This window comes from Ambystoma mexicanum, chromosome 10 (genome assembly GCF_040938575.1).
Source record: "Ambystoma mexicanum isolate Mex_15411 chromosome 10, UKY_AmexF1_1, whole genome shotgun sequence".
In the NCBI taxonomy this organism is placed as follows: Eukaryota; Metazoa; Chordata; class Amphibia; order Caudata; family Ambystomatidae; genus Ambystoma; species Ambystoma mexicanum.
In genome coordinates this window covers 1,508,285,019-1,508,304,210 of record NC_090932.1, presented here as the reverse complement: position 1 = coordinate 1,508,304,210, position 19,192 = coordinate 1,508,285,019, and the positions used below count along the sequence as shown (strand labels likewise).

General features: G+C 46.2%; 1 protein-coding gene across 4 annotated transcripts in view; it reads left to right on the top strand.

Annotated features, from left to right (window-relative positions):
- The window catches only part of SBNO1 (strawberry notch homolog 1), a 2,127,865-nt gene that overhangs the window by 437,842 nt on the left and 1,670,831 nt on the right, over positions 1 to 19,192 (top strand). The window lies entirely within an intron of this gene.

Sequence of the window (19,192 nt, the reverse complement as noted above, 5' to 3'; positions counted from 1 at the left end):
AGCACAGGCTCCTTTTTTAAATGTAGAGAGCAGCTGCTGCGGGCAACAATGTTCTTGAGCCACTAGTTGTGCATCTGCCACTCTACTCTCTAGACTCCAACTCGGATGGCGTTGGTCACAGCAATGGAGCCTCTTAAGTGGATTGTGAATCCCCCTGATGGACCCAGGAATACATCCAAAGTCCACTGACAGCTGGACAGCTTGCAGGACATGACATATTAGTCCTGCCAGTCTCGGGGAGGAAGGCACAGACTAAAGTCTACCTTCATTGCTGGAGATTAAATCAAATACCCTGGTGGATATTTTAGCCAATACTGGTTCCTTCAGCTGCAGTCCTCTGGCTCTTCAGTGCTGTTTTTTTCTCTGGCATCTGGTTCCAGTGGGCAATCTCCAGATTGGCTCCAATACCTCTCCTTGTATTCATAATCCTGGTGGAGGGCTTTTGCAGCCCACCAATGGGTAGAGTTTGCCCTATGCAAACATAGTGGCTGTCCTAACTGGACAGCCATTTACCCTGCATCTGAATAACAGACATTCACTGGGGGAAATCTGGATTGGGACAAGGCAGTCTCAATCCCATTTTCAATCAGTGTGGGTGAGAATCCAAGGCTGCATCCTGCAAAGGGGCTTGCCCTTCTTTGGTCTTTTCGGCAGCAGGGCAGACAGACGGGTGCAAAGCAAGATGGCTATATGACTGGTTTTGAAATGGGAGGCGTTGCCATTTTGAGAACATTTTACTGAAATAAGCATTATTTATAAATTAAGGAAAATGGTGCACGGTAGTTCACTGGAGACTGTTTTAAAGCAGTTCACTTCCACCATTGTGTCTTTGGCATATCACAAAGGCATACAAACGTTATCTGACGGAAGGGAAAAGGGGCATAGTGTTGAGCACTCCTCTGGAGGTGGCTTGTCATACACAGTAAAAATACAGGCAATGTACATGGGAAAGCTCCCTGCACTGGCTGCCTGGGGTACTGACCTTTGCCTCCAAAACAAATGAGTTGAGCAAGTGTGTGAGGCTAAACCCAAAATCGGCCAGTATATCAAAGCATAGATCTGATAGAGGTTAGATTGAAATCAATAGAGGAGAGTTGCAAAAAGAAAACATTTAATTAACACAGGCAGTTTCTCCTTTGTGAAATCCATTGATCTTCCAAGATGTGCTTTGGTGGGGCAGCACTAGCATGTTTGAGTGGCATTCCAATCCTTTTTCTGGTGGCAAATTAGATAAATCTGCATTACCCCCAGAATTGTGACTCCTCTGAAAGGCTGGTTTTACCTCAGTAACACATTCATACCGCATGGTGGGTGGAAGAGGGCCACATTGGCGTGGTACTATTTAAAACTCTTATCATAATTTTTTTGTGGCAATATAGGTGTACGTTCGTTGCCCGCATATCATTGTGATGTAAACTGCAACGCCAGTGTTTAATAGAGGGATGCCATTGTGGCATCGGTATTTTGCTTTGGAAATTCCGCGTGTCTGTGACCCATGGCAGATCACCCCGTTCCACTGAATTGCGCAGTCCTTCATCACCCGCTCTTTTTTTCCTCATATCTTGTGCCACTACTCCCATGTCACCAATTGCCCAAGCCAAATTCACACTCGCATCATTTGCATTCGAGTGTTTTTTTAAAACGTCCTTCCTTGTTGGCCACCTGGTCTTTTATGCCGCAGTACAGTAACAGGTGGTAGGGTAAGATTTGTCCATTTCATTTGTCCTGGAGTCGTGCAGCCGTGCACTATAAAAAGGCTTTGAAACCAGGCTTGAACTCACGGGCACGCTGTAAAGACTGGCGGGGTTATCTGTACATCTGCCCTCTATATGGTAAGGTAAAGGCACAGAATACTTCAGTCAGGGCTCTCAATTTGGTAGCAGTTGACAAGCAGTCAGACTTAAAATTTCAGGAGGTGATGCAGGCTGGTTCTTAAGTACAGTGAATCCCTAAAGCCCCACAAAGGAATGTCTACACACTGTTGGGTGATAATACAGCATCTTTATATAAAGTAAGGTTGCTACCAAAAATATATACATATACATTATAACACTTTGTACTTGGAAATACTTATTCAAAGAATGGTAAATATATACACTCTGTGGTACCACACAATACATAAATTCAGGAAGAATGGCACTAACTTCAGACTGTTTTAAATGGATATGTGCGTTCTTAAGTGAGGTGTATCAGCATAGAACAGGGAAAAAGGCAGATTAGTTGTGAACAGTGGCTGAATGTTTTCTTTAGACATGATGTACCAGTCTGTGTGAAGCCCCCCACCCCGCCCCCCCCAATCTGGGCAACCTGTAATGGAAAAATGAGGGAGTAACTTATCTTGTCTTTTACAACCCAGTCCAATACTGTTCAGTAACTTTATGCTTTCTTTAAAAAGTTCTACCACTGCAAAGTACCCAAGAGGCCACATGAGAAAAGGATCCAAGATGAATCTGGGACCCCTGGACAACTCTTGAGTCTAGAAGTTGCTTTTCCTCGTCACAGTTCCTTTGGGGCCTTGACAGGCGAAGTGGTAGAGTTTCTCGGTTTCACGCGCCGATTCCCTCCAAAGATGGACCCCACTTGGAAGAAGGAGCCACTGTAATGCTGAGTCCACAGGAAAAATGGAACAAAGTCTTTCTGAAGTGCAGCAGTTTTCCTCTTCGCTATGCTCTCCTTTGGTTGACAATTTCTCATGACTGTGGAAGTCCTGTGAAGATGAAACTTGATGTGGGCTCCTTAAAGGCTTGGCAGATGAGAGTAAGACCCCTAGAACCTTTTTGAGGACTTCCGGGGGCATTGGTCATTTTTGGTTTCGGAATATCGCGGTTTTCCACCTTTCGGTTCTTTAGTGCTGCAGTCGCAGCACGGACCTCCTGGATGGCTTCTGGTGACCAGGACTCGACCACTGGAGTGGACCATTGACCCTCAAGTCTGGACCCTCAGGATGTCTTTGTTCACTTCTGGTGGTGTTAAACCTACCAACTGACTTCACTCAGCGACTCTGGATTCTCTCCAGCGGGAAAAGGGGTCAGTTATGATGGCAAGGATGTCCCTTGAAATGTTCTTAGGCAGTTTAGAACTTTCGCAACTCTGGGTGTTCAGCAGCACTATGCCAGGGTACCCCCTCTTCTGTGAGGTAGACGGCAATGGCTTCAGCAGTCACAAACACACCTACGTACTTTGGGTGACACCAATGGACTTCAACTCGAGATGTCTGGCCATTCCCCTTCAGGACTCACGAAGACCCCTTCTCCGGATGGCAGGCACACAGGACTGGTTTCCAGGGTACTTCTGATGAAGTGTAGCAGTTTGTAGGATGGTCCCTCGTAGCTCGGGAAGAGGTCTCCTTGAAAGGTCCTCTGTGGATCAGTCCTTGGAAGAACACAGCAGCTTTTGGATTACACGAAGAAATGCAGCAGTAGCTTTCTCCTACAGCTGGGCTTCAAGGAACATCATCTTCTTGCTTCAGCTTTTGAACAAATTGGTGAGAGGTCCCCAGATATACACATCTGTTCCCCATTCACTCTGGCTTAGCCATGCTCAGCCAATCACTCAGAAGGGCATTCATGCAGCCAATCTGGCCCCTAGGCATTCAGGCCATTCACTCCACCCAAACACCCATAACAAGGATTGTGGATTGGGGTAAGTACCCATCCTTTCAGCAACACTACACTGCATTCATGTCCGTTTCAGTCAGTGCGGTCTCATTCATTGTGTTACACACACAGAAACCAGACACGCATAACACATAATGTGAGTTCACTTCAGACTCCATTCATGCAGATCCCACCCCGAGGGTGCACCCACAAAACACAGCCCCTGCAAAGGCTCCAGTTTGACAGGAGGCAGCCCCAAAGCCATTTATATTTCTCCAGCATTGGATCTTTCATAGATTCCCATGCTGTAAATATTCCCCGTCATCAGGCTGGGATCCCTGGTTACTTTCACTGTAGTACTTTTCCTATGGAAAAACTTTGGACATCTTGTGTGTCCCACCACACCGTTATGGGTGCTTTTGGTCCTACCAATAGGACATTGAGTGTGTAGCTCCGCCGCTACTGAGGAAGGCAGCAGCGCATTTTGAAGTTGAAACTGGGGAGGTCACCCCAGATACTGATTTCGTCGAAAGGATTATTAAAGAAAAACCTCCCACTAGTCAAACTATTCCTATCTTCGCCTCGGTTAAGAGACGACTCACCCCATCGCTGTCCACCCCCGCGCTGGTAAGGGGGGGGTCAATCCAAGAATCGAGAAATTGTTCTCATCCTCTCAGTCAGACCCATTATATATCAGAGGTCACTCAGTTCCGGATTCCTTAGTGGTGACTAATGCAAGGAAGAGGGCTGGGGTTCCACTGTCAACCAGCGAGGCACCCCCAGATAAAGAAGGGAAAAAGCTTATGCCTTGGACAAAAGAATTTCCGCCTCGGCAGCGTTTTCAATTGGGATTGCCAATAATACATTTTTAGCAAGCTATGCTGATGCTCAATGGGGAAAGCTTAAGCAGGACATCGAAGAAGCCCCTGAACGTCTAAGAACTCGCTTATTGGCTACAGTTACAGAAGAAGCTCTGGTCAACCAGAGCATCCTTAAGAACACTCTTGATGCGGCAGAAACTGCTGGCCGTTCTTTGGTGCAGGGAATTCTGCTGAAGCGTCACGCCTGGCTTCGCAATTCCGGTTTCAAGGCAGAAACGCAAGCGTCACTCATTAATAAGCCAATAGAAGAGTCAAATCTCTTTGGAAGGGCATTGGACGACGCACTGGAAAATGCAAAGAAAGAATTCGACACCATAAAAGCCTTAGATCAAATCTCAAAGCCTCTAAACAGGCGGGGATTTGGGAACAAGTGTTTTTTTGTGGCCAACGCAAACAGCAGCAGCAGCAACAGCATTACACGGCGGGCAACTGGCCCTCTAATCAGGGTACCGGTAACCAGTATAACCAAAGAGGACAACGCCGGGGCAAGGGCAGAGGACGGGTCTCCAGCCCCAGAGGCACCCCGGGCAGTAACACCAAATGACTCGAAGGTTCGGGTGCCCTCCCATGCTTCTCCGGTTGGGGGCTGGATAACATCATTCCTATCAGCATGGGAGGGAATAACATCAGACCAGTGGGTATTGTCAACCATAGCCCACGGGTACTGTATAGAGTTCAATCGGTTCCCCACCTACAGACCTCCAAGGGGACGATGCCTGTCACCAGAACACCTCGGCATCCTCCTGCAAGAAGTAGAACTGCTCCAGAAAGAAGCAATAGAGGTTGTGCCCCTATCTCAGGTAATGGAAGGTATTTATTCAGTGTACTTCCTTGTACCCAAAATGGACCTAACCATGCGCCCTGTACTAGATCTGCGCCCAGCGAACACATTTGTAAAACCACAAAAATTATGTATGCTAATATTACAGGAGGTAATTCCCCTGCTATATCAGGGGGACAACATGACAACACTAGACATGAAAGATGCATACTTTCATATTTTGATGTTGCCAGCGCACAGAAAATACCTCAGGTTCATGATAGAGGGCAAACACTACCAGTTCAGAGTGCTACCCTTAGGCATAGTGTCTGCACCGAGGATATTCACGAAGGTACTGGCAGTGGCAGCGGCCCACCTGCGCAGGTTGTTCATACCGGTATACCCTTACCTTGACAATTGGCTCATAACAGGGGAGTCCTACGAGACCTGGTTCTCAAACACCCAGAAGACAGTAGACCTTTTGTTCCAACTGGGCGTCTCCATCAACGAGAAGAAGTCCAGCTTAGACCCCAGCCAAATCAAACAATTCCTAGGGGCTCTAATTCGAACAAAGAACGGTCTTCCCATCCAACGAGAGGTTCCAAAATATGCTGTTTCAGATCCCTCAATATGTGGCCGGTCAAGAGGTGACGATACGCAAATCAATGCGCTTGCTAGGAATGATGGCGTCATGTATTTATTTGGTACCTCACGCGCGCCTGCGCCCAATGCAAGAATGGGTCAACAGCCAGTGGACAATGGGACGATCTAGTGGTGGTCTCGCAGGCCTTGGTTCTCTCGCTACGGTGGTGGTCGAAGGAAAACCTTGTAATAGGGAAACTATTCGCCACCCCCGCAGTGGAAGCCACTCTAACCAAAGACTCATCCCTTACAGGATGGGGGGGCTCACCTATCCCATCAGACTGCTCACAGAGTTTGGACTCCGAGCGTAGCCTCCAAGCACATAAACTTATTAGAGCTACTTGCGGTATTCAAGGCACTAAAAGCCTTCCGGACACACCTGCAAGGGAAGACAGTGATGGTCCTCACGGACAGCACCACAGCCATGTACTACCTCAACAAGCAAGGGGGCACTCACTCTTCAGGAATGTCCAAGCTGTCCCAGAACATCTGGAAGTGGGCTCTCAGACACAACATGTTCCTATTGTCACAACATCTACCAAGGGAACTCAATCTGCTAGCAGACGAACTCAGCAGAGACTTCCCTCTGCCCTCAGAGTAAGAATGGCGATTACACGAAGACATCGTCTTTGACGTCTTCACACAATGGGGCTTCCCAGAAATAGACCTGTTCGCAACTCTGGAGAACTCACAATGCCTAGATTACGCCTCCAGATACCCACAGAACCGCTCCAAGGGGAACGGTCTCTGGATACCATGGTCAGGGAAATTTGTTTACGCTCCCCCCCCACACCCCGACTCCTCTGCTGAACAAGATAGTGCACAAGTTGCACCAGGAACCAGTCACCGTGATACTGATAGCCCCGATGTGGGCCCGCCAACCATGGTTTGCGCACCTGATGGAGATGTCCCTGTCCCCACCAGTGAAACTGCCCTGCCCATACAACTTGCTGTCACAGGACAAAGGCAAGACACTACACCCATGCCCACAGAACATGAACTTAGCAGCCTGGCTCCTGAGGTCATAGAATTTGGCCATTTACAACTCCCTCAGAGATGCATGGACATTCTCAGAGAAGCTAGAAAACCCAACACTCTCCACTGCTATTCTAGCAAGTGGAAGAGATTTGTCATCTGGTGTAGAGGTAAAAGCATCAACCTGGTCCACTGCTCCCCCACACAAATTGTCCTTTACCTGACCCATTTACTGGACTCGGGTCTAGTGTTCAATTCTATTAAAGTCCATCTAGCGGCACTTTCTGCATACACCACCTCTCAACTTAAGGTGTCATGGAGGAAAGTCCCAGTTATCAAAGCCTTCATGGAGGGGGTAAAGAGAATACACCCTCCGATAGCAAACCCAGCTCCCGGCTGGGACCTTAATGTGGTACTTACCAGGCTCATGGGCTCACCCTTTGAACCCATGCACAAGGCAACTCTTGAGGACCTCACTCTTAAGAATGCTTTCCTAATAGCTATCACCTCCATTAGGAGGGTAAGTGAACTACAGGCTTTCTATTCTAGACCCCTTCGTAACAGTTCACAAAGATAAGGTGGTTCTACGCACACACCCAAGGTTTGCACCGAAATTCATATCGAAATTCCATGTCAACCAGTCAATAGAACTACCAACGTTCTTTCAAAACCCTTCCAATTTGGGAGAAAAGAGCCTGAATACACTCAATGTGCGCAGAGCTGTCATGTTTTATATGGAAATAACTAGGCCACTGAGAAAGACTAATCAGTTCTTTGTCTCGGTGGCAGCAGGAAGAGAAGGAGATGCAGTCTCAAAGTCCACTATATCTAGATGGATTGTTCAATGCATCACTCCCTGTTCTACTCTTGCTAAGAGAGAACTACCCTTCAAGCCAAGAGCACACTCTACTCTAGGCACTGGGGCATCCATAGCATTCATTGCAAACGTTCCCCTTGAGTCCATTTGCAAATCGGCAACCTGGAGTTCTGTACACACCTTTACAAAACACTACTGTCTAGATGCTCACTCTAGATCTGATTCCCAGGTGGGACAAGCAGTATTAAGACATCTTTTCTGTACTGTTCCTTCTCACAACCCACCTCCAACTCCGGTACTGCTCGCTAGTCTATGCACAGCATGTGATTATAAGCAGATTAACAAACATCAGAAGACAATGCATTACTTACCGTAAAAGCATTATTGATGGTTGTATCTGCTTAGATTCACATGCGCCCACCCTTCCTCCCCGCTCGGATGGAAGGAACATAGACGTCTTTCTACATCTCTCTCTCTTTTCTGTACTCCCTCACGTATAGAAGGCTCCCTCAGGGCAGAAACAATACAAACAGAGGGACCTCGACGCCTGAGGGGTTGTGGGTACACTGCACGTCACTATAGGGATAGTGTTACAGACACGCCTTGTCGACGTCCCCTTTTCGACTACGAAAAACAAAATGCAATACTCTGCAGTGACCACTGGATGTCGGACTATGCACAATATGTGAATCTAAGCAGATACAACCATCAGAAATGCTTTTACGGTAAGTAATGCATTGTCTTTTCGACAAGACAGTTCATCTGGAGCAACGGACGACCCTTCGGCAATGAAATGTGGTGCTTCATATCAACAGCTGGCAACCAATAACAATAAACGATGGATGCTAGGTGCCATCCAGCAGGCCATCTGTTAGAACTCAAGTGCATACAGAAACCCTTACCACCCATAATGGTGTCACATCCACACCGTCGAATCCTTCAGCAAGAGGTGCATAAAATGTTAGCAAAAAGGGCTATAGAAAGGGTCCGCCTGCACTCGAAGGGAAAACTAGTATGCTCAGGACACTTTGTAGTAAGAAAGCCGGACGGGAAGTGGCATCCGATCTTGGTCTTAAGAAAATTGAACAAAAACATCAAGAAACAAAAGTAAATAATGATCAAACTGCAAGACGTCATAAAGGCGGTACAGCCTCATGAGCATCTAGCAGCGTTAAAGACCCCTACTTTTACATCCCAATACATCTGTGACACTGACAGCATCTCAGATTCAAAGTCTGGTAAAGTCATTACCAAGTCCTCCTGTTCGGCCTCAAATCAGCCCCCAGAACTTTCATCAAATGCCTACCTCCAGTGGCAGCTTTCCTCAGAAAACAGGGCCAACATATCTAACCATACCTAGACGACTGGTTGGTCTGGGGCCCAACACACCAACTTCATTGACACAGACACTCTACTCCAACAATTGGGATTTACAATCAACTACAACTAATCCTGTGTAGTACCATCAAAAGGTTTGGTGTTCCTGGGTGCAAACTTCTTCACACCACAAGGCCTAGTGGCAATCCCACTACCTCTTCCTTCACCTGCTTTTATTTCAATAATCATGTGCCATGAGTTGCTAAAATGGGAGAAGTGCTATACAAGAACCACTTTACAGTTCACCATGTGAATAATCAACTTCTTCACACTGCAATAGTCAAATAAGGCTTCCTTTCAAAAGGTTTTTTTGCAGTCATAGGTCTGCCAGCTCTCTGTTCCCTTAAATGTGTTATTTAATGGACCTTTTCCCTCAAACTCCTTAAATGCTTCTTTTAGGCATACACTTTAACATACAGTTCAGTTGATTTTCAATTCCTTATGTCAATGACATTTCAATACTTTCAAAAGACAATGTTGCTGCTGCATTTGTAAATCTCACACCAAGTTGGGTATTTTCTGTTCTCTATTTGGGGATGTTTGGTGTTGAGATGGATTTTTAGAACCAGTCCTCAGAGGGTTCTAAGAGGCCATCCCCTGAGCCGGGAAAATAGACTTCGATCCAGCCAAACTCAATCAAGTTAGATGGTAGTGCAGCAAGTTTTCTACTTCAGGAATTGTAGGGTGGTTTAATGGTACAATGAGGCACGAAGCACACTCAGATCGAATTAATATCTGAAACACAGTATTTGTCCTGAACAGACTCTATGTAATCAAAATAATATGCAAGTATTAATAACAAACTACTACTATACACATACTTTCTTTCACAAAGGATGTTCTGTAGGGAGAGCACTATACTTTTAAGACTGAGATGATCCAATTCAAAACCAGGAATACTGTGTGCAGTAAAGCAAGTAAAACAAAAGTAATTCAGAAACAGTTGAAATGAAAGGTAAGTATTGAAATGGAAATGGAAACCTTATTACCCTGCTTTACAAATAAGGCCCCTAATGCTTCTTAACTCCTTCCCTGCTAAGGTGGGTAGGTCTAGTGCCCTTAAAAGCCACAAGACCAATTAGTAAACCTTTATCTGGAATCGGGAATCTTTACAAGGGAAGGAATACATTTTGGAAAAGCCCAAAACTGAGAAAAATGTCAAAGGGTGCAAGAACGAAGTTAAGTAGCATATTTTAGGGGTCCTCTTCCCAATCCCACTACTCTAGAGGAAGCTTGGGGGCAAGGGGTGGTTCCTTAGCCAGAACTCCACTGAGCAAGACCTGGCAAGGGGGAGGTAGGGTAAGGACTTTGCGCCCGTTCAACCCTATGGCCGAAAGCAGGGTTGGGGGTCATATGAAAGCAATAATGCAGGCCTGTCCCCCTTACTAGTATTCCTTTTGAAACCACTGTTAATGTTCCTAGATTCACTGGGTCCACTGCTATTGTTGGTTCTGTTGCATGAAGTCACAAGTGCAATGGTAGTTTGCTGGCATTAGGATTGAATCTGGCTACGCGATTGTTCCTGATGCTGGACGGCCCATGAAAACTGATATTGACCATCACAGGTTGCACGACAGGAGACCACTCTGTCCACAGGACACGATGGAAGCAGGCAACAGGGAAGATTAACACTCAGATGGAAGCTGCTAACCCATGTGCCATCTGCTCCTTGGAGGCCCCCTTCGAGTTGGAGAGCAGCAGCTGCAGGAGGAGACCTGAAGGGTGCCAAGACAAAACTCTGAACAGTGACCGGTGCACAGCAGATGAACTGGACAGAGCTGGTCAGCCAACAGGATGGTCCCAGAATGCTTACCAAGTCCCCAAAGGACAGAATCGGCATGTAAGTTCGTCCCACTAGCCGTAGGGTTGAAGCATCAACTAGTGTCTTTAGGAGATCGGTCCAGAGAAGAAGGGGTTTACCAGGACTTGGGCTGGAAGCCTTCAACAGGTCTTCAGTGGGCTGCAGCTCCTGGGGTGTTGTCTTGACTCCAATGGCTACCTGGAAAATCATGGTATGGGTTTTCCTTTCATCCTAAATTGAAGCCAGGGTCACTCCCAGCCCTTCAATGGAAAGGATCTGCACCATTCAAACTGGCAAGGGCTGTGCAATTTTGGACAGTCTTTTGGCCCACATCTGCCCTGCAACAGACATACTCCTGAACAGAGCGTGGATTGGGATGAGACAGTCTTTGCCCTTGCATCTGGCCAGATTTGCACACTGCCACTTTCTTTGAAAGCTTTTCATATGGCATTTCCAGGCTGGATAGGGCATGAAGAAAGCCAGAGGGCACAGCCATTTTAAGCATATGTTACTCAAAAAGGCATTCTGCAGGAAAACTTAAAAGTGCATGCTTGAAAAATAAAAAACACAGTAGGAAAATATCAAACGAAAATGGTACTCAAAGAAAAAGTAATGAGGAAACAAAATACCCCTACCACATTTCGCTGGAAGGTGATGTGTGCAGCCTTACCAGTTCAGCTCACTTGTGTTTGGAGCGCTGTTAAGCCCTTAAGCCTACCAGTGCGAGGGTATTGTTTTTTTGTTTTACTTCGGCATATACCACCTTACAGTAAAGTTTTGTAGGGCTATTATATCACATTTTCCGTTTAGCATGTCTAAAATACCTGAACATTGACTCAGGCTACTCAAGTGTGGGAGAGACCTGCCTTATAACCATAAAGCAGGGTGGAATATAGGCTTTGCTTTCTCTTCTCTTCCCACTTTACTGTTGTGCATTGCTACTTGAATTGCGCTTGAATTTGTTGAAAGAAGTATTTTGTAGTCTGTTACAAAAGCCAGGATTGAACAAAGAACTTACTGGCCCAATCCCTTTGTAGATATATCCTGAATATAATTCTTGTATAACGTTAATGAGAAATGATCCGTGTCCAGGCAGTTGGCATTCAGCGTTCTAACCATATACAATTTGAAAAGACTGGATTGAGTTAAATTTAATTATAGGCTTGCACACTAAAACTACGAAGTGTTTTTATCCACCCTGTCGCAAACATATACATAGTGGAACATAATATTCATGTAACCATCATGAGTCAAGATGTAAATCGGGTTTGAAACGCTATCCCACCGTTTTCTTGTGATATCCTAAGAAAAGTACACACCTCGACAGGTGGTCTGCCAACACATTGTTTTTCCCCTGGAATCACCTCCATGACATATTTGTGCCCTTGCTTTACTGCCACCCAACACGCAACTCTACTTGAGACTTTATCTAACCCCTTTTCTTTAAATATTTGTGATCGGTCTTTATGGTAAACTCTGCCACCTGTTAAGCTCACCTGTTATCCAGAGGGATGCCACCCAGCCGGGTTACTCGCTGGTATGCTTCTCAGCTTTGCCCTGATGTGGTCTGCGGGGAAGGTTCTGCCTGAAAATACAGGAGGACTGTGTTCAAGACTGACCGACTGGGGTAAGTGTCCTCCCTTCACCCCCGTATGGTTTCAGTCTCTCTGGCGCCCTCTCTTCACCTTGTGGTAGAATTAGGCGTGCTCTCGGTCCTGCCTTCTTTGCAGGGGCGCGTTGTCTTTCATGGGCGAGTGCGGTTCAGTTACTTCACTGACACCGGCCCGTTTGATATTGTTCAGGTAGGTCTTATTGCTGTTCTTTAGTTTTGTTGCTATCCTGCATGCCTTTCTTTGTTTAAAATGTCTCTTTTTTCTCCCTTAGGTATGCGGAGCTTCAGCACGGCGAACTGGCTTGGTTAAGCCCCGCTGGTAAATGATGGCGCATTAAGAGCGCTATTATGCTGTAAGTAAGCGCTATGCACAGCGCTGAAAAGTCTTGCCTTTGCTAACCTGTGTTTTCCTTCAATGTAGGTCGCAGTGTTCTTCAGCGCGAGTGGAATGTCCGGAGTGGTGCCAGCCGGGAGGTGACCAGCCAGGTAAGCCTTTTGAGCAGTTTGTAATTTGTAAATGCCCTACTGTTTTCTTTAATGTTGCCTCTATCTTCCTCTTTCAGGTCGTTCTGTCCGGGAGGCGTGCAGATTCGAGGAAGCTGTTCTCAGTAGCTGTGAGTGTTTAAAAATGAAGACTGCAGGTCAGATGCTCCTGCTAATGATGTTCCTTTTGTCCCCTTGCAGGTTCTGCTTCTCCGAGGTTCGAGGGAATAGCTGGACACGGTGAGCATCACGTTGCAAGCTGCAAAGTAACGCGAAGCGTGTTGTCTTGCTCGGGTGTGGTTTAAATAGCCCCAACAAAATAGTCCAGGTAAAGTAGTCCCTACGCTACCACACCCATAACACTAGACCGCATAGCTTGGTTCTTAGGGACCAAGCTATGTGAATGTCTCCATGTTGGCTGACAATACAATAAAGTAGTTCCCAAGCACATTGTTTTTCATGGTGCATGAGCCTGGCACCACAGGCGCCAGGACTGGCCCCATGAGGGATTTTGAAGGATGCCAGGCTCTAGAGGCCCGAGTCCTGACTCCACTTGGCCAATGGGTTTGCCAGAGGGGGTTTTGGGCGAGGGTCGTGACACCACCCACGTTAAATTCTGAAGTTTTTCTACCGCACAGTGCAATGCCAAGGCTTCCTTCTCTAGAACAGAGTAGTGTCTCTCCACGCCTCTGACCACCCTTGAGGTGTGCGTAATCGCATATTCCAAATAATCCTCACCAAACTGAGACAAAAACGGCCCCAAACCGGCATCACTTGCATCTACCGTGATGACCCATTTCCTCTGGGCATCAAATTGCGTGAGCGGCTTTCATTCTTGATCCTCACAAGCTCCATTTCACACAACATCCCACAGAAACTGCAGCACCATCCCTTTTCTTTTTTTTTTTTAAAGAAATAGCAAGCTCCTCATTTTTACAACTTTGTCGGCAAAAGTTCTTCACAAACTTAACTAGATGATTCCTAAAAACGACCTCAGTTCTCCCTTATGCTTTGGAGACTGGACCTTTTTTTATAGCGTTTACCATGTCGGTTTTAGGCCTCCACCTACCAGCAGAGATTTCGTGCTCCATAGCAACTTTTCTACACATGCACTTCTACCTTTAGGGTTACACCCCTTTCTTTCAAAATGTTCAGCACCTTCCTTAGAATCTCCTCATGCAGGTAAAAAAGTCTCACCACACACCAAGACATCGTCCTGAAAGCAATGTACTCCCTGCACACCCTTCAAGAGCATGTCCATCATTTTCTGAAACACGGATGAGGCTGACACCAGCCCAAACGGCATTCTCCGAAGTTGGAATATCCCATCATGAGTAATAGACAGTCAATTTCTCATCCAACTCAATCTGGTGGTACGTGGATGCCATGTCTAGCTTTGAAAAATATTTTTCCTTGCCTACCACTGCTAGCATTTCCGTCATGTTGAGCAAAGGATGCTTCTCGTCGTCAACACATTTATTTAGCTCTCATAAATCCACGCATAGCCTCAACTCTCCACTAGACTTGTTAAACACCAACGTTGACACCCATTCAACACTTCCCACTCTATTACCCCTGACTCCCTCAATTTCTCAAGTTCCCTCCTCACCCCTTCTCTCATCGCCAAGGGAAAAGCATGCAACTTTGCTGCAACAGAAACTCTCCCTTCCTTAAGCACTATACTATGCTTCATTCCCTTTACACACCCAATCTTGTTCGGACACGCTGGGATACTTATTTACCACACTTTCACTCTCCCTCACTTTTAGCGCTTTTTCAACAGCATTTGGGTCAAGCCTTATTCCCAATTTTTTCTGCTCCCTCCCTCCCAATAGTGTCATCATTCCTTATCGCATATACCTTACGATAGGCTTTTCTGCCCTTAAAGTCTAATTTTTGCAACAAAATCTCCAAGCACATCAATTTTTTCCAGTTTGTACCCAACCGGCTTAATATCAGGAGGTAGTAAGTCTTTTATCTGTCCCCCAAACTCTCTGAAACGCTTCCTGTGACATCAACGAAACTTTGGTACCGTAATCTGCCATCATCCTCACATCATTACCATCAACTCCAACTTCTGCATATGGGCTCTCACTCGGCATCGCCCACACAAGTCACCATGTTGACAGTAATCACTTTCAACTTGCTCCTCATCTTCATCTCCTGACGACACACATCCTCAGCAACGTACAACACTTCATCTCCTACCCGCCCTCCAGGGAGAAGTTCTTGCAACAATTTAGATTCAAAACATGTAACCTTCCTCCCTGGACGAGAGCCTGCAGAATGATTTGCACTAGCTCACCTGTAACATAAGCGTTCAACTGATTTCTGTCGCCTTAGGCTGATCATTTAGAATCAGGGCCATCTCGGGAGCGCTGCCCATTCCCTTTTGTTTCTTCTTTCCCTTGCCCACTTCACCCACTCTTGGAATCTCTGCAGTTGCCCCGCTACACACTCTTTGCCAATTTAGCCACACAAGCCATTGAATGCTCAACCCTTTTCGCAAACACGTTTCACCTCCTCTAAACTGCTCGTCCTTAAGCCACAGTTCCCCTCTGATTTTATCATTACTATAATGAATCATAAATTGGTCTCTTCTGTATTCATCTAACTTGTCACCAAACTTGCACGACCGAGATAAATGAGGGAGCGTAGTTAGGTACTCCTCTACCGACTCCCCATCTTACTGCACTGCCAAAATTATATCTCTCAAATATCAGGCTGGTCTTTGGATTAAAATGTATATCCAGTTTTTGCAAGGCAGCATCAAATTCATTGTAAATGGAGGCTTCGTCTGACTGACCTAACTCTGGCAATGTCTCATAAATTCTTTGTCCTTCATATCTGGGGAAACGCATTAGAAGTGACACCTTGCGGTCTGTAGAAATGGTATTGCCACAAGCCGCCCTCATATAGTTAAGAAATCCTTTTTTCCTTTGACCCCACTTTATTTTCACAGTGCCAGTGCTGGCCATAAATATGGGAAGGCCTGGCGCCCCTTGCATAGTCATTGCAAATGCAGCTGCTCCTTCTTATCCTTCCCACTTTCACACTCCTTGAACACATTTTGCACAGATTGTTGGGCAAGATTGTATGCAGTATCCTGTGGGAGACTGCACCGGCCTTGTCCTCTTGGCAATAGTTAACCCAACCTTTGGTATAAGCATCTACTACAAAAGTTTGCAGAGTGACTGAGCAGCCAGGCTTATTTCTAGAGGAGTCAATGTGAGCTGTAGGGTTATCACACAGAGATTCACAGTGACAAGTATCCAAATAAACACTTACACTCAAGGTTTCTTGATTTAAACAATTATTAATTTAACAGTCTGTTGAATAAGCCTTCTTTAGAAGGGAGCAAATATATGTAACACAAAGAAAACTTCAAAATACACTCATTAAATCAGTAGCTACCCATTTGTGATGGCACACAGACACTTACTACCCCCTGAGGTGATTTAAATAACTAGGACACTGTGGACGTTGATAACTGGCACATTTTAGAGCAATAATGAGGTTTAGTGTCAAAAGAGAAATATGAGGGAATAAAACAATGCTCAACAAATATTCTTAAGCAGGTAACTACTTTTTGAAACCTCCAATGCAAAGTAAATTAACCCTTTCCTGGGGGGAAGGTAAAGCACAAAGTCGGAGAAAAGCAGAGTCTTTCAGGGAGCCAGGACAGCCAATGTTAGTTAAGCAAAAGTCTAGGTGAGCTGAAACACTTTTTGCAGGATGGTAAAAAGTCTTGCACAATGCTTTTGAAGTATGTATAAAAATGAAATCACTGTAGGGCCACAAGCTGGGAGGCTTGTGAGGGGCAAAGTTGCAAGCAACTCTGCAAAAGCAACCAAGACATGTCTCAACTGGGAGCTAGCAAGGCTACACAACAAGAGGTACGTCCCCCTTAGTTTTACAGTACCTTTTGGTTAGAAGAAAGTGGTTCCAGCTGGCTTCTGTTCCTGTGTAGGTCTGCAGATCCTGTTGTCCCTGGGCCTCAGTCGTGGGGACAAGAGGGAGGACCTCTTGAGACTCCTGCACTACGAAAGGAAGGTCGGCAGCAGCAATGGGCAAATTCTGATCAGCAGCACTTAGCGGTTTCAGCTCCTCACGGCTCTCGCAAACAGCACCACTGCGGTTCTCGGATATGTTGACGGACATTTCTTGCATCTGGGGTCAAGCATTCTGTTGAGGTGGCTCAGGGTTGGTTAGTCCTGCCTCCTGGTAGTCTGGAGGATCTTCCTGGAGCTTGGGTCAGACTTAAAAACAAGACTCTCGATTCTTGTGTTCCTCTTCCTGGCAATCGGTTCCTGCAGCAGCAATGGAAGTACAGCCAGCTCTGAGAGAATGTCCAGACGAGTTCGCTTTGGGGTTGATTGGTCCCACCAACCCAAGGGGAGAAGTCCTCCGTTGCAGGTCTTCTCTCGTCGAGGCAAATTCGGAGCTTCAGCAATGCAGCAGGGCTTCACCGGGCAAACCAATGGTCCAGGAGTTGCAACAAGCATCTCATCCAAGTTCTTCTTTGGATTCCTTCGTCCAGTCGTCGACTCTGCCTGCCAAGCAAAATGCCTTGCCTTTAATGCAGGTTTCTCCCATTCACTCGCAGCCTAGCTGTCCATCACACAGCAGGGTGGCTGTCATCCAAGGACAGGCAACCGGGCAATCACCTTTGGGTGCATTCCTGTAACCAATGGGATTAAGCACAGGGGGCCTCATTACGACCCTGGCGGTAGAGTGATAATGGTGCCGGTAGTGCTGCCGGCGCTATTATCACTCTAACGCCACATTACGAGTTCTGCTCTTGAGGCCGCTCTGTACGCCAGGTCAGACCAGATGTGCAGAGCGGCACCCGCTAGCAGAACAGGATGGTAGCAATGGTCCCGTTATTAACAGGGCCGTTGTTACCATCCTCCCCATTCCCATTGAGCTCTATGTGGGCTCAATGGGAATGGGGACGTACTGGGTCTGGGTCCCACGAATGGGAATTACGGGGCCCGCAAAGGTCAGAATGGCCCAGTAATTCCCATTTTTCGGGACCCGGACCCGAGTTTAGGGGTAGCCATGCCGGTAAAAACAGCATGGCTACCTCCAAACTCGTAATGATGCCCAGGGAATTCCGGGCACCTCCCCCACTTCCTGCCCCTGCCAGACATGCTGGAGCCAGAGGCGGGTTTCACCAGTGAATCACGCCAAAGACAAAACAAACAAAGGGACCAAACCAGGTTTGGCGCGCAGAGTAAATCTGAAGGACCTTTCCAACAAGAAATGGTGAAAAAAGAAGACCCCCATGGGTGATTTACTGCAGCTGCAATTGCAGCCCGTGGTAAAAAAAACAAAATGGTAGGAAAAAGTAAACCACTGCCACCAGCCATTAATTGTAGAAAGGTTAACATCAAAAATGTTACATGAGCAACTAGACAAAGGGGATACTAAGTAACCCCTCCAGCACCCTATTGTAAGATAGTGTGTGCTGGGTCTACAAAGTCACAAAATGTAAATGGTCAATTTCACTTCACTGCTCTTGGAAACAGTAGTTTTACCAAGATAAGGTATTTAAACCTTTGGGAAATCTAAGACTTCCCTGTGCCACTGGTAAAATGGTAGGGCTTAGGGATACTAAGTAACCCCTCCAGCACTCTATTGTAAGGTAGGGTGTGCTGGGTCTAGCATGTGCAATGCTAAATCAAGTCAATTTCACTTTACTGCTCTGGGAAACAGTAGTTGATCCCAGAGAAGGTATTTAAACCTTGGGAAATCTGAAAGACTTCCCTATGGCACTGCACTGAAGGTGCTTTGTGACACAATTGTAAAAGATGATGCCCATGGAGTTGGTTAGACTCCATAACCAAAAAGAAAGTGTATAAAATCACATTAAAATACACGAGAGAGTGGAAAAAAGGGTCTTACTCTCTCCAGGTTAAAATAATCAAGTCCTCAAAATCCAGCAAAGTTGGTGGTGGTCTCGAAGGTGGAGGGACATTACATTTCTAGACTTAACCTTCTGTTCCACCTTAAAGTTACTATTTTATCTTTTTTAATTCTTGCTTACCTTTTTATAGGTGTATGCTTTTTAGCGTTGGCTATTGGGTGGCGTTTGAGCAACATTTATAAATGGTCACTATTGCATTGGAGTACAGATGGAGGGAGATGTGAGGAAACATACAATCTGTGGGTGTTTGATTATCTATCCACCCATCGACGTTCCCTGGCCATTGACTCCCAGCCACTACCTGCCCGGCCCAAAACAC